This window comes from Siniperca chuatsi, linkage group LG4, assembly GCF_020085105.1.
Source record: "Siniperca chuatsi isolate FFG_IHB_CAS linkage group LG4, ASM2008510v1, whole genome shotgun sequence".
In the NCBI taxonomy this organism is placed as follows: Eukaryota; Metazoa; Chordata; class Actinopteri; order Centrarchiformes; family Sinipercidae; genus Siniperca; species Siniperca chuatsi.
The window spans coordinates 24,909,254-24,931,949 of record NC_058045.1 but is presented as its reverse complement, the minus strand read 5'-3'; the positions used below and the strand labels follow the sequence as shown (position 1 = coordinate 24,931,949).

General features: G+C 38.8%; 1 protein-coding gene across 13 annotated transcripts in view; it reads left to right on the top strand.

Annotated features, from left to right (window-relative positions):
- The first annotated feature begins 1,066 nt into the window (after nucleotides 1-1,066).
- mical2b (microtubule associated monooxygenase, calponin and LIM domain containing 2b) overlaps nucleotides 1,067-22,696 on the top strand; it is a 68,652-nt gene continuing 47,022 nt past the window's right edge. For all 13 annotated transcript variants that reach the window (XR_006377629.1, XR_006377630.1, XR_006377631.1 and 10 more), the window contains exon 1: nucleotides 1,067-1,271. The gene's annotated coding sequence lies outside the window, so the exon portion shown is untranslated. The remainder of the gene's footprint in view (nucleotides 1,272-22,696) is intronic.

The window sequence follows — 22,696 nt, the reverse complement described above, 5'->3', positions numbered from 1 at the left end:
TCATAATGTGACACAATACTAGTGTGTGTTGGAAAGCTGTCTTTCTCATGTTCCCCTCCACAGGGAGGTCAGAGGTCAGCCAAGGAAGAGCATCCTCTGAGCTGGTAGGCACTTGATGCATTGGTCAACGCTGATACTGAGATGTGACCTCGAGCCCTTCAGGTGATGGACTTTGGACTCACATCACCAACATCTTTCAACTGCTAATCTGGAGAGATTCAAATGAATAAAATCTGTAACAATAAAAGTACAGAACTGTCTGTAGATGATCTCAATAGGATGCTTTTGAAAATGTTGAATGAATTATTGAATTACTAAAAGAGAAAAAAAGTCCACCACATGTAGTTGATAGATCCAGTAACAAAATCAAGCAAGCATGTGTTTGTATGTCTTTTTAGGGGCGATGGGAAGCGCAGCTTTTTCAAATTCCGCACTAGCGGTGTCAAGGTAGCTACAGACAGACAAAGCAGTACCGGACATGGGGCAAATGTACTTTCAAAATAAAAGTAGGTCTTAGTGTACAGGTGTGACTTCTGCAATCAAACTGAATATTTTATTAGATTATAGTTGTAGTACGCTATTTGGAAGGACTTTATTTACGTAAATAAAAATAAATGAGTAATTAGTTAATACATCCTTTAAGGGACTAACGCACCAAAATTGAGTTTAGACAGGGATTGTGTTGACATAAATTATTTTTGATGGTATACTTTTTCTGTGTGCGAATTTAAGCTTGCAAACTTAAAAACCATTGTAAACTTCAACAACAATAAAGCGAAAAGTAAAAACTGTCTTATTATATTATATAAATATCAGACCTGGCTGCATAATGTATAAATTCTTGACAAGATACAGAGGAGAAAAAGCTAATTAGCTAGCTGCCAAGAATGCTGAATTCTTGCAGCCCTAATACAGCGACAGGCATGGGTCAAAGACATGGGCCATAGGCTGCGACTAGAATTTAAAACCTCAATTATTTCTTCTACTTTACCACTTCACTGGTAGTTAATGAGTTTTATTCTAGAAAAATACTAACCGGAAGTTCACGCTTTGTCATGTAGTCGGACTAGACGCTAGTCTACAACACCGGGGTCGGCAGACACACGGCGGCTGTCATGTGAGGAACAGGTCGCTCGGGAGAACCACAGCGCCGACATTAACGTGTTAACCGACATGTGAGGATAGTTTGGGACTTTCACTGCCGACATACTGTGGATAAAACCCGGACGACTCTAGCGGGACTGCTGTTTGTTCTTCATGGACTCTCCGGTGTGAGTAGCTGACAGCCGCACTTTCCTCTCTGAGCGTTAAGTGCAGCGGCAGAGCGCGTATCAGGAATGTTACTTTGAAATGCTTAATGTCTGACATCCTGCTCACACTGCCAGGGAAATTATAATTGGTTTGTCTGTGTGTAATGCTCGCTTGAAGCTAACTGTTATGGGTACCTTGCTGCTGTTGAATTATTCATCCTTGGCTGTAACTTTATAGATGGTAGAGGTGCAACAGGTGACGTGGGCAGGCCCCAAACAAAGGGTTAGTGGTCGACTGGTTTACAGAAGCAGTGTTAGTCTGTGATGAAAATTAGGCAAACCACAGATATGAACTTGCTGCAATTTACTGCCATCAATGTAATGAATAGTTACTAGGTGTACGATGGACTGAAGCTATAACTGCTTGACTATCAGATATGATTCATACTCTAATCCACAGATTAAAAGGAAGCGTAAAATAAGGTTAGCTTGATTTTTACCTGCATCATATTTAGCCTACCCCTGGAAGGGTATAAAAGGAGAGGGGGTCGCTAATAATTTCATCCCACAATGGACACTAGTTGCCTGAGTAGACTTTCCCCTTCAAACAAGCTGCAAAGGCACAAAGAGGGACATCATGAGATGAAGTGATGATAGTGAGCACGCAAATTAGCCCACCGACTTTAGCAGTGCACTCTTCCCTCAGAAGCTTCAGGGTGGTGCATGTGAACTTGATGTACAGTAAGTGTGTCCCTCCTCTCATCCTCCAGTTGAGTCCTGTGGCTCCACGTCCTCCGAAACCTGAAATCCAGTCAGGCGAGAAGGCTCGTCTCATCTCCGAACCCTCAGTTTTTGTGGACTGATGTTTCAGCAGTAGGATAAACTTTCACTAAATTTGCACTTGAGTAATATAATGGATTAGTCTTTATTAAAACTGGATCTGCATCCAAACTTAATGAGTTTTTTTTTTTTTTTTTTTTTTTTTTTAAGCCTGCCAAGCAGTGCAGAGGTCAGAATATGAGACTGCTGTTTGTCTTGAGGAGAGAGAACTGGGAATCCACTGGTGTTTTTATGGCCCCATTCATATACATGGATTATGGATTTGAGATACATAAGCATTAAGAAGAGCAATTGTTGCAAGTAGTTTATAGTTGCTAAATGTGAGTGTTGGTCAGAAGCAGCTTGGTCAGCATAAAGGGCTAACAGGTCAGAGGTACAGGACTTGGACAAATCCCTGCTAAATGGTGGTTTTAAACAGGGCTAATTGCAGGGAAAAAGGCTTGTGTTACCTTGTTGCTGCTGTTTCTTCACAGTTACTGCTGACTAAACCATGTGCACTTTTAAAACGTTCTTGCCACTGAGCACTTCAGAGGTAAAGTACGTTTTTATGTAAGATCTCTGCCATATTGTGCTTTTTGCATGTGATTTATCCAGACACTGCAAAACATCAGAAAACTGATTATGGGCGGTGCAATGAAAAGCTATACCAAAACAGTTTGAAGAATTTTCAATGACTCTACGATTGTCAGATTGGTGTCATCAATAGTAACCCTTGCCCCATTTGTAACCTCAGCACTCCGTACGTTACTCCATGATTTGGTCACATAGCGTTCCCACCGCAAACCTTTACCTGTTTTCCAGTAGCGGGTTGTATCTTCAAAGGTATTTTCATGATCCCACAGATATCTGCTGTCTGCCCGGAGAGATAAAATGTTTTCCCGAGGCAAAACCAAATTTTAAATGCAATGTTTCCACAGACTGTGCCAGCCACAGCTGCTGACTTAAAAGTGCCCTGTGGGGGCTTTCTTGTAAACAAACTCAAGTTATGTTTACATTTATTGTGACTCACAAAACACATTGTCTGTATCCTTGAAGTCTAACAAACGTGTTGAATGCATTTCCTTTTTCATAAAACATTTGCAAAACCAATGTAAAAATATTCAATATCCTGCGTTGTTTACATCCATGTAGGCATGTGACAATATGAAAATTTCATGTCATGATTATCCTGGCCAAAATAATTGCGATTCATGTTATTATCCCTATAATCATCACAATATGCTTAAAACTCTTAAAATGGCACTGTATTTTTTAAATCTTTTTTAAGCTCTATTTTTCACTTCTCTACCATGATGTCAACTGCTACAGACAACAATTTCATCAATTGCATCAGTATATATAATTTACCCCTGACTTAAGAAATACAGGAATTACCCTTTAACAAAATAAAGTCCAACTGGGATTGGCATTGGGCTTTTCAAGTCACTCGTGAAGGATATTCACGATTATCCTGATAATGGAAATTCACCACGATCAGCTTATCTTGAATATTTTTTATCCCGATCCGTGATAAAATCGTATATTGTCCCATCCCTACATCCTTGGCTGTGTTCGAAATCACCCCCTCGTTCACTCATTCACTGCTCCCTATATAATGGACACTCAAAAGTTTACTCTACAGTGAGCAATAAATTGACTTTTCAAACACTTAATCATCATCATCATCATTTAGCATTTTCACTGACAGCTGTAGAGACTCACAACGGTAATTTTCGCATCCATAAAATGCGGCGCATTGCATTGTGGGATTATTAGCAGAGTCTACTTTTTTCGTTTCATTGTGGAATTTTTTAGGGCACTATATAAAGGATAAATCTATACACTCAGAATTCAGACACTCAAATAATATGGTCTGTAAATGTAGTGCAATATTATAGTAAATATGGAGTGATTTCAGACACAGCCCAGGTTTACTAGCTGGCAGTCTTCTACTTCGCTGCCTTTGTCGGTGCATTGCTACATTTCTTGGTCCGTCACCACCGCCAACTGTCGATCAGCGGAATAGTGTTAAACCGATGGCAGGTTGTGTTTCATGCCACACACAAAACAAGGATCCACCCAAACATTGCTCCATAGTGCTACTGGTGGTCAAACCCTCCACAGGATTCCTTTAACGTACATTCCAGTGGAGAAGAAGAGCAGAACGGAGCGGCACAGCATGCAGAGATGTTGGATTTAAGCACTGGTTTGGCCTCTGGGCATATGTACTGTAGAATCATTCCTGTCAGAAAGCAGAAATCTGTGAGATTAAAAAAGTACCTTTTGAAAACACAACCTGCTGCTGGATCACAGGTAAAAAATAGCCGACGTTTGACGTATCCCCTGTAGTTTACAGGGAATGCTATGTCAGATGAGGCTAATGGTAACCCTAAGCCTGAAGGCCAACCTGCAATGGTTGAAAGCATTGGATAGTAAGTTCATTAGAGTGCTTGATTGGCTCTTCTTCACATGCAAATGATCTTTAATTCACTGCACTGCTAAAGTTTTTTTTAATTAAATTAAAAGTACTGGGACCTATATTCTAGCCAAACTATGGCAATGACTGTTTATCAACTTTGTCCCCTAGTCGGTGTTTGAGTGACACCACAATCTGTGTTTGTGAATCATAACTGAACTGAGTATTATAACAATTGTATATGGAATTTCTTTTGTGTTTTTTTTTTTTTTTTTATTTATGCTTTGATCTTCACTTCCTACTGCTATGCAGCCAACCCTTGAGATGGTAATCGCAGGCCATTTCATGTAGCTATTTCCTACTTTCCTATGATGCCTGTGGGGGAAAAAAACAGCCGTTGCACAAGCTGTCACTTCCTGGAATGAGGGGTTGACTTATAAGGGGGTGTCACTGCACATATTATCAGCACAGGGGGAGAAGCAGCAAGACAAAAATACACCAGGGAGCTGAGTGTCACTGTCACTGGCTGACCAGATGGGCTGCTGTCAGATGAGAAAGGCCAAGTTGAGCTCCAGTATGTCAGGATTTTCCAAAGGTTGGATTGAGAACCAAAATTTGAGTTGTACAATGATCGAAATGGATCCTGGAAGGAAACTTTAGGTAAAGTCTAAGTCAAAGATTTGGGAATGTACAATTCTTAAACTATTTAAAGCCATTTATTATGTTATCTATGATACATACCATATGTAAGTAAAACAATATGCCTTGCAAACTTGCATTTTTGATATTAACATTGCATCAAATGAATGTGTAATATGAAAGTGTCACAATCATCACCTTACTCTGCAGCTCTATGGAGTTTTTTAGCCTCTTTTGGTTCTAGTTTGGTTTTACAGCCAGCACTAAACAGCAGTCACAGTTAGCGACTAGCTGACATTTAGCAGCTAAAGAGCCTGATACTCTTCTCAGGAGTTGGTGGAGACCAAAACAGAACTAAAAGTGTGAGTGATTAGGACTGATGTTCATCAGGTGACCATGACCATGACTCCAAATGAATGCTTAGGATGTCCTCTGCCTGCTAGATGTGTAAGTAAGCAACTGTTTGCTAACATGTTAGCTGTAACAACTTCATTATCTGGTGATATCATGGTGCCTGTGTATTTGTCAGCTTGATTAATTGATTAATGCTGCTTTAAAGACACACTCTTGCACTCTTGGGATACTTTTGCATCCCAAGACAAGAGTGCACCCAAATCCGCAAATTCTAGGTCAGCCTTGATGTTCTGAAAGTGAACTGTATTGAGTTTCAGAACATGAACAGTAAATTACTACTGGAACATGATAGTGAGTACTGATTTCAGGTTTGAAAACCACTGTGATATGGCCTTGGAATTTAGTGAAATAGTGTTTGACTGAGAAAAAGCCCTTGCATGTCGGATTTGTCTTATTTCTCTCACTTTAATGCCCCTTACTTTTTGTAGATCTTGAGTAGATTGTTGCTTTCCAAGTTGGATATGTGAACATTTAAAACTACACAATTTTATCTTGGTTACTATTTTAAACTATTAATGTTGAAGTATGACTATGACCATTGCCATGAGCTACAGGTTATATTGGTATCTCTGGCTCTTGCATGAACTGGCCAGCCGTCTGCTGGGTTTGTTTGGCCAGGCTAACATACTGTACACCAGCAGTCCAGGGGTCTAATGCTGATTAGCCTACAAAATCCTATACTTCTCAAGGACGCATGGGTCCAAATCCCACCCCACAAGGTGGCGTCTTAAATTTGGGCTGGACAATTAAGATTAGGGGTGTAACGGTACACAAACTTCACAGTTCAATATGTACCTTGGTTTTAGGGTCACGGTACATGGTATGTGTTCGGTACAGCAGGGAAAAGAAAAAAATGCAGAAAATACCATTTTGTCATTTATTTTGAAAAATGCAAACATTTAACAGTGGCTCATTGGCCATAATTCTTACAGTGACAGTTAAGGCACTCAAATACTGGCATATTGACAATTAGAAAAAATAATCAACACAAATGTCAGTAATGCTACTTTGTAAGACGCTGACCTGCTGATAATTCCTGAACAACTGCAGCTTGCGCTCGTTTATACAGAGCTGCACAACGGACTGACTAAAATGCACACGTGAAGGCACATTGTAGCGGGGTTCAAGCACTTTGCCCATATGCTTAAATTCTGTATTCTCTATGACAGAGTTCGGTCGCATATCCGCAGTGATAAACACTCCTATAGCATTAGTTATTGATTTGGCACGGTTCGAATCTGCAGTGAGAGGCTGCCTGAACACTGTGGGGAGAAGGACTCGCCTTCCAGTCTGTTTTTGTAATCGACACATTCAGGTGATGCCATCGTCTTATACATGTTTGAAGTGTTTCCACATCTGACCTCAGTTGATCAAATTAACATACAGTCTGAAACTAATCGCTGCCCATTTTCGCTGTAACTAAGCAGGAAACCGTAATGCTCAATACACTGGATCTAAATGTCAGGGAGGATCCTTCAGCTCTGGTCTCTCATTTGTGTTTGCCATTCGGAGGCTGTGACACTACATGAGCTTGACTAACCTGGCTAACCGGGCTAAGCTGACTAGCATACTACAGCTGATAGACAACAACTGGTGCTCTGTCAAAACTTTCCGGGTAAAACTTGCACGCTAGAATTTCTGTTCCACGCGTGAGAGTAGTGGACATAAATATACTATTTTGATAGTAATTGTTTGGGTCACAGGGCGCACCGAACCGAGGAAATCGCATACTGAATGTCCTGTATCGAATGGTTCAGGACGAATACACGTACCATTACACCCCTAATTAAGACACATGTACATCCAGTTAAGTTTTTGTTCAATTGTCCATTACAGTATCAATAAAATCTGAACATTATAAATTAGGATTTACTGCAGAGCTGTTGTATCTGCAGACGCTGATGTTAGGCTTATGCAAAAAAGTGGTTGGCTGCTAAATACGAAGACACCCATAAAACTTACTGTAATTGTGTCATCCAATTGCTGCGCAATGTGGACATACTGTATAGGCTAATGTCACAACTGCTTGCAAATTGTAGGCCTAATCCAGCCCCAAACCCCTCTACTGTGTGTGGTGTTAATACTGTGAGGATTATGGGTTTGATTTCAGGGCTCACATGCCCCAATTAAAGGCTATCTTACATGCAAACATATGGCGTGTATTATTCAAGCCAAGCTACTGTAATCTGTGTTGTAAGAGGGGCCGTGTGAGGCCTGACTCATATTCGCACTCCTAAACTCATATTTAGTCCCTCAAATCAAAGTTCTAGACTTGGATGTACTGTACTATAGATTAAGGTGGGACTGGGGGAATAAAGCAATATTATGATTTACTGACTAAGTTGAATTGTACAAGTAAATTCTACTTGAAAAATAAGTTATTGAAGCTTTTGTTTTACATGTATCAAGATTTTTGTCTGACGCAATGAAAAACAGTGAAACACATTTCATTGCACTGAACATCACTTTGACTCTTTATATGTAATTTCACATACATTTGAGATATTGTGCTATTAGAAACATTATATGTGCTTCTATCTTTCCTTATTTCAGATGGTAGGTCCTGGGTTAGATTATATTCTGGTTTTCAACTGATATGTTTCAGTCAATGTCAATCCAAACATACAATGTAGCAGTGTTAAAAAAGAAATGGCCGAGCACACGTTGTACCACATACTGTATAAATGTGGCTCAAATCTTCAATAGGTGCTGATTTGGTCTGAGGCCAGCAAGCAAATGCAGCTAATTATTCAGTTTTCAGCAACTTTTAGCAACATTTCTGTAGTTCCCTATCAATATACAAACAACTGATATCATTACAAAACATAGTGACACTACTGATGTCAGCAATGCCAATTTAGGCCTTGTTACTAAAGCTTTCCTTTTACAGTCACATTGGTTTTATTGTTGTCTACCAGATGTTTGGACACTCCCCCATGCTTTTGTACAACCTTTGTACCAAAGGTAAGAATCAACACTATGCCCTTAATAAAATATATTCAAAGAAACGGACCAAAATTGATAGGGTAAAACCTTAAAAGGAATCTTTAACTCAGAGATTTGACTAGCTGTTGAACACATTGACATTGTTATCTCGCTCCCTATATATTTGTTAAGTCAGTTTACGAACTGCTTTTAAAAGTGCATCAAGAGTTCTTGAAGACAGTATCATTCTTCACCTCATGATATGTACAAACAGTGTCTCTACATTGAGTGTATTTCAAGCCGCTCGCTTTTTTCTTGGCACCTGGGCACAAATGTCAAGAACCTGTGAACTAAATGGATTAATCATGGTGCTTAGTTATGTTGTACTGTATGTAGTAGTGAGTTTTATTTTATTTTTTATTTTTTTTTAGCTTGATTTTTTTCTTTCAGATTTAAAGGTTGTTTGCTGTGGCATATTGCTTTTTAAGTGTCGGTGTGTGGGTGTTGCTTGTCAGAGGTTGTAGTAATAGCAGTTTTACACACTTGTTTAACACCTCATTATCTAGAACACTTTCAGAAACCCATAATAAACTCAAATACATGGTGATGAAGGTTTTAAAAAAGGCAGTTTTTATTTCTTTTTTTGATGTTTGACTTTAACTCAAAATAAGAAATTTTGACCCAACAGCAAACGTAACCAATTTTGACTGTTTGATGTTTGAGTCAAGTGTGAATTCCTAAGGATAATGTTGTCTGCACTAAGTCAACACTTTTTAAAGAACTGTATATCACTTCCCTGCTAGTTTATTGTGTTATGGTAACTGTCATGTGTATTTGTTTTTCTTGTTCACACAAGAACAGGGTCCTGTACTATGAAGCAAGTTCAACATACCCAGGATATCTTTCCATTATCTGGCTTCACTTACCTTGACAACCGCAGTCAGGATAAGCGGTCACACGACACTGGTTATCAACTCTTTAAATCAACCCAGGGTTTCCCCAATCTAGCCACATGCACGTTTACATAAAAAGGGCGGTGTTTGCAGCATATCACCAATCGCAAACATGGACAAGTCTACTGGCAGCAGAGCGGCATATTTTACAAATGAATAGCAAACTATAATATTAGACAAATACGAAGAAGTTAAAAACACATAATCCCGTCAATACAGTTGCAGCTGCCAAATGCAGGAAGGACAGCTGGCAAAAAATTACAGACTGTGTGAATGCGTAAATGAATAGGCTTATAATATCACTGCCCCATCATTAGGGCACGAGAGCGGACTATAATTACATTTATAATAATAATAAATTTGGTTTGTATAAAACTTATCAAAACCAGCGTTACAAAATGCTTTACACATAAAACACAACAATAAAATACACAGTAGCTAATGTGTGAACAAACAGGCAGGCATAGGAAATAAAAGAGGAATAAAACTTAAAAACAATGGATGATTAAAAACCATAAATAACACCAAGGATAAAGTGTAAAGACAATGGGTGAATTCAAACTAGAGCCGTGCAAGAGTTAAGTGTATAATGTAACTCAATAGTTAAGAATGAAAATAAAGAGTAATTTCAATTATGATTTCTTATAATAAAAAAGATATGAAAAATGATATGAAGATATGAAGATTTGTATATTCCATTAAATTAATGGATTGCTTAGATGTATTCTTATGGCGTATATGATAATTTTAGCCTTATTCTTCCTTAACCTGAGCGGTGTGCAACAGACTAGGGAGCAAATAAAAGATAAATACAAAAACAGAATTCAAAGCTGTAAGTAGGCTTACTTTCATATCTTATAAGTACAACAAGTACAAGGCTGTATTGCCAGTCTCTGTTGTAGGATGTTACCGGTAAAGCACAAGGGTTTTGTCGGTTTCTGAACACTCTTGAGCTCCTAAGAGACTCTCTAATGATACACACAGCAAGCTTTTTCTCTTTTATTCTTTTTTTATTCCAAGCACCAAGCTCCACGGGATCTTTTATACGTGTTGATCTCTTATCTTGAACATAAGTTATGTTACCATGGTGATCTACACCAGTAAGAAGTTGAACCACCGTCGTAGGACTGAAAACCCAGGGTTAAACCTTAATTCACCCCACTAACCCCAAATCCTGCTTCATAGTACAGGGCCCAGGTCTGTCTTTGTAAGATTTTGCCACTGCCTCTGGCCATGGTAAATAAAAAGGGATGTTCACATGTCTTGAGTATCATATGCTTAGCCATGCCTAGACACTGGGATGTGTTTCATTGTACTAACTATTTTAATTTTCTACATTAAAAGTTTAATTTGACATTTTGGGAAATGCTCTTATTTCCTTCTTGCCAAGAGTTGACAAGATCAATACCCTGTTCATGACTAGACAGTTATGAAGCGAGAGTCAGAAAGCTGTTGGCTTAGATTAGAAGACTTGAAGCAGGGACAAACAGCTAGCCTGGATCTGTTTTAAAAAATCCGCCTACTAAGACAGTTAAAGCACATGTTCTTCAAGAAATAGTAACAGTAGTTACAATAGTTAAAACCATTTATTGTCATTTTTACATTTGTGTTTATGTACGGAGTAAACAAACTAGATGCAATATGTTAAACTAAACTAGCTAATCATCTCCTGGCTACAGCTTTGTTCAATAATGCACAGACATGTGAGCGGTATCAATCTTCTCATTTAACTCTTGGCAAAAGTGAATAAGTGTATTTCCCAAAATGTCAAACTATTCCTTAAGACATTGTCTTTGCATAATTGTGTAACAGTAGTTTGGGTAATGTGATGTTAGCATTGTCGTTTCAGTTCTGAACTGAGTATGAGAGCAGGTGTTGTCAGTACCAGATTTGCCAAGACTTTGCTTTTCCTCTGTGTGTGAATCCAGAGTGATTTCCATGCATTTGAATTTTGGCTGTTTTGAAGGTTTCAATTACTCCCTGATATTTACATTTGATGAATGACAAGACAAGAAATGCAAATCTTGCTTCCCCTTTCCTTTTTGGATGCTTTCAGCCCTTTGCGCAGTGGCAAAAATTGGACGTGTCACCCAGTGAGTGGTGTGTCCATCTTTTAAGGCGTAAAAAGATCAGAAAGATCAGGCTCTCGGTATTTTGATACAGGGCTCTCTCTTCAAGCATGAACTCTGTGAAACTGGAAATGGGATATGACTATACTTTACCTCCAGGGAAGTTTTGTCATAAAACTCAGCTGTTCCCTTATGGCTTTGTTTTATGCTGCCTTCGTGTTCAATGTTGTTTTCATTGTGGATAACTGCAGGGCTTTGATTTTTCAGTTGTGCAGAGCACTTGTGCAGTTTTACCAAAGAACCTTTTTTTTTTTTTTTTTTTGGTAGTCATGAGTTTTGAGACATTTCTGGAAAAGTACCCTAGCATTAGCAGCTTTTTCAAATGGGTCACTTTTACCATTTCTGAGCTAAAAGAGGGCATTTGAAATCTAGCAAGCACAAAATATATCAGTCACAGATGCACAATTTTTGACTTGAAGGTCATGGAAATTGTTACTGTACATGCCTTTAAGTGAAGTACTTGTATATTAAACAATTACCAGTAAGACAGCAAACAGTGAGAGCTCATATGTGTTGGTTTGGGTGTGAGTCAGTGACCAAAGTCATAAAACTCAGCTGTCCCCTTAAGACTGCAGGCGTAATAAGACTTCTTACATGATAGTCTAGTCTAGCTGGAACTCAAACATGGCAGCCTTGTGTCAGGTGTTGCCCCGAACAGTCATGGCCCTGAAGAATCACATATACCCTAAACCACAGTGGAACCTGTGAGCTGTGAACATTCATTTTCGCAGAAATGGCAAAAAAGTATTTTCCTTTCAGGAAAACACGAAAAGGAAAAACAGGAAATATGCAAATTCAAAGACACCCTATGGCGTTTTAGACCACTAGTAGCGCTAAAGGAGCAATGTTATTACAACGTTTTGTTTTTTTTTGTATTGTGCATGTGCACATGGGTGGCGCGATTCAAGGAATAAATAATAAAGTAAGGAATAAATTGCACTTGACACGTTTATTAGACCACAAGGCTGCACACTGTGCGTTTTGGTGAGAAACACTGAATATAAACAACTTTTTCTTTGTCCCCAAGAAAACACCACAGGGCATCTTTAAGGAATCGGAACACTCTGAACATCATGCTGTTTCGCTGATGCACTTAACTTTTTTTGCATTTGTATATCAAATCAAACTTACAAGCTTGCTATGAACACACACACTGCAGTGGTCTCCCACCCAGGGAATAACAAATAGTAGTTTGCTCGCTCTTAGAGCCCCTTATCTGTAGGTTAAGTATGGGTGTGTCTCTCTCAGCCGTGGACCAGTCTGATGTGGCTTATAGATTATTCACGCAGAAGTTTCCCCTCCGGAAAGGCTGTTAGCAATGTGAGCAGTCAGTAATTTTGTTTGTATGTTTTTTTTTTAATCTTTCTTAATTATTTAGAAAGGTTTTATTCAGAAAGAAAAATAAATAAACTGGGGGAAAAGGAAACACGTCATGTAAATTGGTCACATTATGGCAGAAGGTTTCAGCAACATTGGGCACAAAATATTTTAAACTTATTTATTGTAATAAGAAAATGGCAACTTTTTTTAAACATTTAAATGTGTTGGCTGCTGAACTTTTTCAGTTAAACATTTGAAATGTTTGAAATACTGAAACAGTTGTTGTTGAAATGTCAGTTAAAGTAGAAGAGTTGAAGAGGTTCAAGTTTGTGCATGGTAAACAGTTTAAATGCCAGTTCGCGTGAACGCACTGACAGCAGTGATAAAGTGTAAGATTTAACAATATCAGCTTTCCGTTATTTCTGGGTCAGTAACCAATGTCATGGGTCCGTGTTTAATGGATCCCTTTTACACTAAAATTATTCTTATTGTTAAAATGAACTAGAACCGTTTATAGCAGTAATCAAAACTAAGGATGGAGTGCAAATATAGGATGTTGAGAGGAATTCATGGGAGGAAGTAGGAACATTGCTTTTCTGGTGAAATTATACTGCAAACCTGTTTGGTGAGTGGTGAGTTCAGGGTCATTTAATCAGGAGAGGTCTGTCTTAAAGTTGAACTTTCAAAGTTTCTAAACCTTCCTCTACACTTAGATGCCAGTTTATTACACACACCAAGCTAGTTCCAATGCAGGTTAATACAATAGCCTTTCAATAAATCTTATTTTCACAAAGGTTATAAAGTTTGGCTTTTGTTGAAACAGTTTTACAGAGGTGCTGATTCAACTTCATGGTTTTGGAGAGTGTACTTTGTGGTGCTCTTGTACAGTATTGCATAACAATAGGTGTTTCTAATAGGTTGTCCACACCATCAGTGAGGGTAGGCTGAATCTCTACAGCAGTTTCAACAAAAACTGAAGATTATAGAACTTACTGTACTTCCTGTTATGTTACGCAATTTGTGATCCATCATAATTTATTTGCTAGATTGAAATTAATTTATGTAAATATTTCAAATGTTTGAAAAACCACTGACTTCATTGTGTTCCCCTGACTTCTGAAACCAAACCTACAGTACTGTACGCACCTTGCATCCACACATGCAGCATTTTCTTTCATATAGATGTTTATTTTGTATCTGACTATGACAGTTACATGTTTAGAGTTTTTCTCCAAACTGACAAGTCAAGATTAGAGCTGTCATTATGGAAACAGTTGCTCGACTTTGACAGCTGGACTTTGACAGCTGTTCTGATGAAATATTACTAAATATGAGATGATGTTTGTATGAAATTTGCTTTAGAAAAAAAACATATTAATTGTTAGATAATTTGGACGCATTTTGTGTTACTTATTGAAAACGATTTTCTTTGTAGCTTATTCATTAGCAGATATTGTTCCTCATTAATTTCCAAACCAGATTTCACAGGATTTCATGGTCATTTTGTCCAGATCCTGCCACTGCAGTGGGATCAGTCTGTTGGTCTCTGATGCAGCAGACCTTTCTGTGGTGTGTTTCTGAGAAGGAGTCAGCAGGGCCACACTTGAGCTGACATTCCAGCTGTTAATATTTCCTGTTTTCATAAGAAATCACTGCTGCTCGCGCTAATCACATTCAGGAGCACCACATCTCCTGGCCAAGTCTGCACTCTCTGCGGTCAGATTTAAATTCCATACATTTCAAAACTAAAGAATTTGCAACAGTGTTCTCTGCACCTAACACTCCCTGTCTGTCTGAAGAGTCCTCTCTACACACTGTGCTTCTCTCTCTTTCTCACTCTGTGTTTTTCCTCTCTCTCTTGGCATCTATTCTGTCTGGGCAGGAACTTGTTGACTCAGCTTTGATCCCTCTCTCAGACATTCACGCACACACTCATCCACAGGCCAGTGACTTTACACAACTTTACAAGTTCCGCTATGTTGTAAGTGATTAACATATTAAACAAAATCTTGTGACCTGTAACAGAGGGTCTTAAAATCGTTCTGCATTGTGCTTTGTTTATATCAGAATAAAAGAAGAAAATGCTTTTTTGTGTTATGGCTTTTTATGGCTGTGATTAAAAATACTTTGAACACCTTATCTGTCTCTTAGGGTTGTAAAACTCCATAGACAGTACAATGGAGAACCCAACGGTCATCTGTTTGTTGTTTTAGAGTTTAGTATACATCCAGTTTCATATTACTAACCCAACCCAAAAGGGCTCTTCATTACGTGCCTGCTTTTTATTTTGAGGTCAGTTTCAAAAAAATGCAGTTGGGGAAAAAACTCATAATGGAATTTCAGTTTCTGTTTGGGTCCTGCTCCGCGAAAACCTGCATTGTCTCCTCTAATATTGCTAGACTCCGTTTGGGAAAAGCCAGGAACTGTTAAGCTTAGGTGATCATTCGCAAATGTATGAGTTACTTAAGAAATAATTTTGTCCCTTGAGCAACCGTTTGAAGACATTTTTCAATACATAAAATTTTTTCTTCTGTTTTACCCTCGTACCAAAAACACAACCATCGCTCCAAATCTTCATCTTAAACTGTAGATATTGCCTCCTTTTCGCAGTTAGTTAGCACTATGATTTGGGGAGAAAATAAGGTTTTTGGGCTTTGGTTATCAAGATGCCACAACATTAAAAAAATACTACTCCAATGATATTAAAACAAGCTCATTACAGTTTCAAACTGAACTTTTGACAACTGTCAACATGTCAGAAATGTGGAATGTGTGAGACTGCAGAATTTCTGACATGCAAGAAATCCAACCGATTGTCCAACAAGCAGATCATTAACTGTTGATTGTTGGGACAATAAATCAGGCGTCTTGACCCACCTCAAACTGATCGTCAAATGACAGCCGATCTTGTGAAAATTCGGCCCAATTCTAAAATTTGTTGGAGTTACCAATTTGGAGTTCAAATTGTGCTTAATGAGTACAATGTCCACCCAGTTGAATGAATTTGGTTTCTGCATAAAGTTAAAGGATTGCTCTCCATAATCAGTACTTCTTACAGCAAGGTGACACTGCAGTATTCTGCCACATGTACATGATTGTTAAGTGTTATGAGCTTATCCCTAAACAGGGGAAGTGCTCACACAGGCACACTGCATCAGTTCATACTTATTTTGGATCCAACCTCTCAGTAGCAAAGAGAACAAACACAAACACAAAGTGTAGGAATGTGATGAAGTTTATTTTATTGTTTGAAATATTTCTAGTTATAAGCCAGACTCTTGCAGTGTTTCATTCCTGTTTAATTTTGTGTGATGAAACAGATTATGGTTCATTCACAGGTTATGGCATAACCCAGTTCCCTAAAGTCAAAAGACGGAGTATATGAGTCATTTTAGATTGTTCTTAAGGTAGATCACTGTATCTAACTCAAAGGTGAATGTAATATATACCCTGTATTGTCTTGTTGACACTGCTCTCTGGAAAGTGTTACAGAGAACACCTTTTTCAGTTTTATGTAAAGAAAATACTGACAGGTTGCATGTGTAGTAAAACAAGGTCATTTTGTGTTTTCATTGTGAATGAAGCATCTCTTTGTCTGTAGCCCAGTGACACATTTCCCCTACTCTACTTGTCACCTCCAGTACGCTCCAGTTCCTTGTACGTCAGGTGACTGACTGGTAATCTGATTCCATACTGTGTAATGTTATAAACATTACCCTCACCTTCCCAACATGACTTGTGTGACTTCTGACGGTCTGAGTGACTTGGAGCTTATGGAAACATTTGGCTTGAGTTCTTGGACACTTGGCATCAGATACTGTACTGTGTTCTCTCTGTAAAATACAGGATTGCGATCTCTCTAATTCTAGGCTGTAGAGGGCTCTTTTCTTTGGAATGTTGACTAGGTTCTCTCTCTTTGACCACAGCTGATGTGGCTCGCTGTTAAGATTGATGCTGTACCAGGTTTTTTTGAAAGATGAGTTAGAGGCTTGGATCTCCAACAGGAAACTATCTCTTGTGAATAGAGGTTCTCTCTTCATGCAGAGTTCAGTTAGGCCCAGCTTTCGTGTAAAGACACAGCCATATCATCAGCTTAAAGCCTGAATTATCCTTTTGTGTCACTAGATCAGTCCCAGCACTGTTGACTTGGTTTAGAATTTTATGTTTTTTATCTTCACTGCTATTGTGCCAATATGCATTGGAATTCACATTTTTCTAACTGTCACCTCTCCTTACCAAATTAAAGCCACCAGCATGAAAAATTAGTGTTTTGACTGTAATAAATATGTATGTGTGATACAGAACAAAGAGGCGCCAAAAAAAGATACAGCTGAAAGAAAAAGAAGGAATAAAGTAAAGGAATAAGTAAAAAAGAATATTAGCAAGCTAGTGCTTGATCAGGAAGTGCCATTATAGTCTTTTTGCGATTGGGTATATTTTGAGATACTCGAAAGACTGAACGCAGATATTCTTATTTTCTTTATTAAGTGTGAGATGAGAAGTTTGATATCAGGCGTTTGGACGTAGTCAGCCTAGCTTAGTGTGAAGACTGGAAGCAGGAGGAAACAGTTAACCTTGTGTAAAGATAAACAAACGAGGTACAACTTGTTAATTAATCAGCTTAAGAGTTGTTTGTTGGTGTATTTTGACAGAGGCAGCCTAGCAGTTTTTCACTGCCTCCAATCTTTTATGATAAGCTAAGCTCCCCGACAACAGCTCCTCACCTACAATTCTCACCACCCAGTTGAAAGTTGAAACGCCTGAGGTAGCTGAAGTGTGTGCACTGTAAATAGTTGAAGTGTCAGTTGGCATATAAGCAGTGAAATATCATTTTAAATATTGAAACTTTTATTTGATGGGTAAACATTAGTTGAGTAAGCACTGAGAGCAATTGAAATGTTGTTGATTTATAAACAACACAAGCAATTGCATATCAGTTTAAGATACACTGTACATAAATAGTGAGGACATACTGTAAATACTGCCAGTAAATATATTGTATTCTCTGGTAATGTTTTCACAGGTTTGACAACAATACCAGGGTCACCAAGTCGATGAATCCACCAGTCATCTAGTTACTCAATCCATCTGTCCTGTTTCTGTGGTCTTGAAAGACTCAGGTTAGATTTGCAAGCATTTAAGATATTACAGTATGACAGAAAAAAACATTCACTTGAAATCAGATTGGAATAGAAACATCTTCATGTGTTGTGCTAATCTCCCACTCAGCTGAAAACATGCCTAGAAATGCAAACTGATCTGAAGATCTCAAACACACACACACACACACACACACACACACACACACACACACACACACAGAGAGAGAGACAAATACACACATTTGGAAAGAGATACCAAGTTAACTTCTTTCTATATTAAGACTCCCAGAATGCACCCTGCCGGATGTGTATATATACAGTACAGCTTCCAAAGGTCATGGTCTTTCCCATAGCTTTCTAGCTCTCTGTATATCAGCGCACACTTTACTGTATTTTTCTCTTGACCCGATGGGTCAGTGGTATTTGCAGTATATCATATCTGGTCATCAGAGCCAGACACAAGCAGGGCAGTCGGTTTCTGAGATGATATAAGGATTTTATTTCCAAACAAATCCTTGATTTTTCTGGTTTACAGCTCATTGTGTCCCATAGTTCTTTGTGCTTTAGGATTATGGATGAGATCCAAAAGGATGAATAATCTGGGATAGGTTTTCGGGGCTTGTTTTGCTGAGGCAGGCTTGAGTCTTTTGCCACTAGCGAAAACACATTCATTTTCTAATATTTTTACTGAAGCAGATATGATCATACTTTAAATGTTTCAGCTTCATGACTGAAGTGAAGTCCCGTTTTTAATTGGTTGTCCAGAAAACAAGGAACAAAGCTTTGGAAACTTTTTATCTGGGCAGGGCATGAAATAGCATGAAAAGTCTAAGGGTTACAAGTTTGTGTGTGTGTGTGTGTGTGTGTGTGTGTGTGTGTGTGTGTGTGTGTGTGTGTGTGTGTGTGTGTGTGTAGAAGGGGGTAATAGTAATTGAGAGGCTACTGTCTGCTGCCAAACTGTTAGTGAACCCCTCTGGGCCACTCAAGGACTTAAAGGGAAAGTGTGTGCTTCTTGGGGAATGGGGTGTGTGTGTGTGCAGTGGGATATGTGACAAAATAAAAAAAGGGCCAGACAGGTGTCGTCCTTGTGCAACCTGCACTGTCCCTTGCCATGACGCACATGCATACTTGCTTGCATACAGAGTACATCCACAGGTTTTCAGGCCTGTTGGACTGTGTGTGTGTGTGTGTGTCAGTCATGTTCTTATATCCCAGTGGGGACTTTAACCTGAATGCACACTAATCCATTGGGACTTGTGTCACTGTGGGGACAAAAATTGAGGTCTCCATGGGTAGAGACTTGGTTTTAGGGTACAGGTTACAATTAGGTTAGAGTTAGGTTAAGGCTTAAGGTTAGGTATTTAGTTGTGATAATTAAGGTTCGGGTAAGGGGCTAGGGGAAACATTATGTCAATGACTGTCCCCCACGGGGATAGTGAAACAAACGTGTGTGTGTGTGTGTGTGTGTGTGTTTTAAGTTGGTCTACGTGCAGACCCTTATCTGTGTGTGTATGTGTGAGAAACAATATCCTTCTCCCAGCTCCTTCAGGACAGCAGATTCCATGGCTGTAATAGTGAGAATAATGCTTAGAGGCTTCCAGCGATCGGGATCTGATACTTAACTTTGACAGAGATGTTATCCAGGAAATGCTTGGCATCAGCTTCACTTGAGTCTTTTGTTGTTTGGTATATAGAATGAATCCATTGGTTGATATTAGGTAAGCATTATATTCAGACTGTAAAAGGCTACATTTTCAAGAAAATTTGTGCTCACGTACACTGAAAATTGCAGGTGTAAACAAGTAAAATGTCTTTAAAATGTTAATGTGCAAGTGAAATGTTGTATGCAGTTGCAGTTTAAGTTGAAACACTTGTCACAAATGTCAGTTGTATTTAATGTACTGAAATAGTTTAAAGGGCCTCTTAAAGTGTAATTGCAGAAAGTGGTTGAAATCAGTTGAAGTGTAATTACTGAAAGCATTTTAGTTTCAAGTTTAAGTCCTAAAGGCAGTTGAATTGTCAGTTTGTAAACACTGAAAGTAGTTAAACTGTTGAAGACTAAGAGCTGAAAGCAAGTGAACTGTCAGCTTAAGCAGCTAAAATGTCAGTTAATGTTTAAGCCATGAAAACAGTGGAAATGTCAGTTGATGAGTAAGCACTAAAAGCAGCTGAACTGTCAGTTGAAGTTTAAGGGATAAAAGCAGTTGAATTGTTATTTAAAGAGTAAGCGATGAAAGCAGTTGAAGTGCATGCCATGTACATAGTTGAAGTGTCAGTTGGTATGTAGGCAGTGACAGCAGTTGAATTGTCAGTTGAAGTGCAAGCGATGTAATGTTGTTGACTTCTGATTAATAAAAGCAATTCAATTTCAGTTGAAGATAAAATGAGTGTACGAGTGTGCATCACTGAAAGTGAGCACACCAATAAAGCCTCAGTAAAAATATTGTATTCTCTGGTAATGTTTTCACAGTTTTGACAGCATACCAGGGTCACCAAGCCAAGACATCCACCAGCCAGTTAGTCAGTCAATCCATTCATGACCGAGAAGCTGTTCCTGTGATCTTGAAAGACTCAGTTTACATTTGTGCGCATTTAAACACCCCTCACCTAAAATTAGAAACCCAGATAGCCAGCACTTTCTTTCCAGTGTCATCAAGAAGGAAATTCTGGTGCTTTTCCATTGACCGTGAGCAGGCGGGTGACGTTGTGCGCACGCACACATTGCTGAGGGTAATTTTCTGGTGTTTAACTGTTCAGCTGCACAAAGAAGTTCAACCAACAAAGCTGGTCACCATCTTTTCACAGAGTGGATGAATGTCTTGGTTTAAATGCTTCCATTCAGTTTCATTATTCAGTTGTCAATACTAACTACTTAACTGTCTAGTAAGTTGACATGAATACTTTAAAGGGGCTATAACTGATTTTTTTTTTATAACAATATATCAAATGACAATGTGAAAGCAATGTGACATATGTGAAAGGCGTCACTCGAACCTGCGGAGAATTATCACCTGAATCCGCAGCTCCCCTTGGCTTTACAGAGCTTTATAGTGAGTTTCAGCTCATTGTTTAGTGTCCAGCCCACAACTGTTGGTTCGCTCTCACCGCTCTCATACCGTTGTTTTCAGACAGCTGTTTTCAGCAAAAAAGCTCTTAAAAACCCACTGTACCCTACCTGCTCAGCACCAAACAGCAGACAGTTGGTAGAGAACAAAAACAGAGCTAAAAGAGAGTGAATATTGGACTTAACTTGGACTCAGGTGGACAGAAACACAACTCCAAATGAATGATAATGTTCCTCTGTAACTGCTGGCAGTAAATAAGCAACTGTTTGCTAACAGTTTGCCATATCAACTTAAAAGGTCAGTGTTGTTTTCACAACTTTCCGCTGCCCCCAAACAGCCAAAAAATCAGTTATTGCAGGATACAACCTGCTTTGGCTTTAACACCAGAAGCCAGTAGTAAGATAAGATCACCAAAGGAAATTTCTCATACCCCAGGAGAATGGGTGATGGAACAGGGAAGTGATGTTCTCCTGATGGTGGGTAAACTTCTTCATGTGTTGTGGGCTGTGAGCCTGGAACAGTTTGTACAGTCGGGGGACAAAGGATGTAGTCTGCTGTGTAAATCTGCTGTATTTCAGGGTTATTTCTTCAGCATCTTGTGCTTCACCAAGTTGCTGCTTGAGTGTGATGTGACTGTGTGACTGTTTTGTCTTTATTCTTGCAGCTGCAGTGATTGAGCTTCTCCCATGACTGATCAGCTGAACCCCTCCAAGCGCACTCTTGGTCATTATCCTATCAGGCATTCAGTGGAGCTGGAGGAGGAAAATATCTTTGTTGTAGAGAAAAAAATATGTGCAGCTTAATTAATGACTGGCTTGCTGGCTCGAGGTGTAGTACTGTACAGGGATCTATGGTCAAAGCAGTGTGTGTACAGGGGAGAATGCAGGATATTACACTCTGACCTCTTCTTTATATGATTTTAGAATTTTCCACCACAGTGTGATTGTCCTCATTATTGCAGGCCAGATGAAGGTGATTCAATCTGATGTAAAAGTAAAAATGTATTCACCAGCTAGTTGCTAACTTTGTCTGTCTGCTGTTTGGTGCCGAGCTGGTAGCGTACAGTGAGTTTATCAGAGCTTTTTCACTAAGAACAGCTGCCTTCTGTGGTTGGAAATGACGTTGATGAGAGTAATGAGACTAAATCAAAGCAGTTTTGTAAGTATTGGGCTTGCAAGCCAATGAACAGAACTGTTTCATGGCAATATTAGATTTTTATTTTAGTTTTGCATCAATGGAATGAAATGCCCTAATTTGTTAGGTATTTAATTTGCAGAATTAGCAAGAAAACAGACCGGTCCTGTCTGGTTAATTTATTCATAAAGTATCCAAAAGTATATTAAGTATCTTTCCAGAAACTTAACAGTATTTGTCCAGATGTTCTATGGTTACAGTTCTGTTCATAGAGCTCTGAACCTTTTCCCCGTATTATTAGTACAATTACAGCTGTCATGTGGCGCTATTTTCAAGAGCTTGGAAGGTTCTTCAAATGGATTATGGATTATGATGAAAATGTTGATATATTTTCAAAAAAAATGTATGTATTCTTTCTATTAGAAATGTCTACTTATCCATCAATTCCAAGTGGTGTCTCAACACCAAGTTTGAGATACCATACTTAGAAACTACAGACACACCTGAAAATGTAGTGCAATCTAATGTAC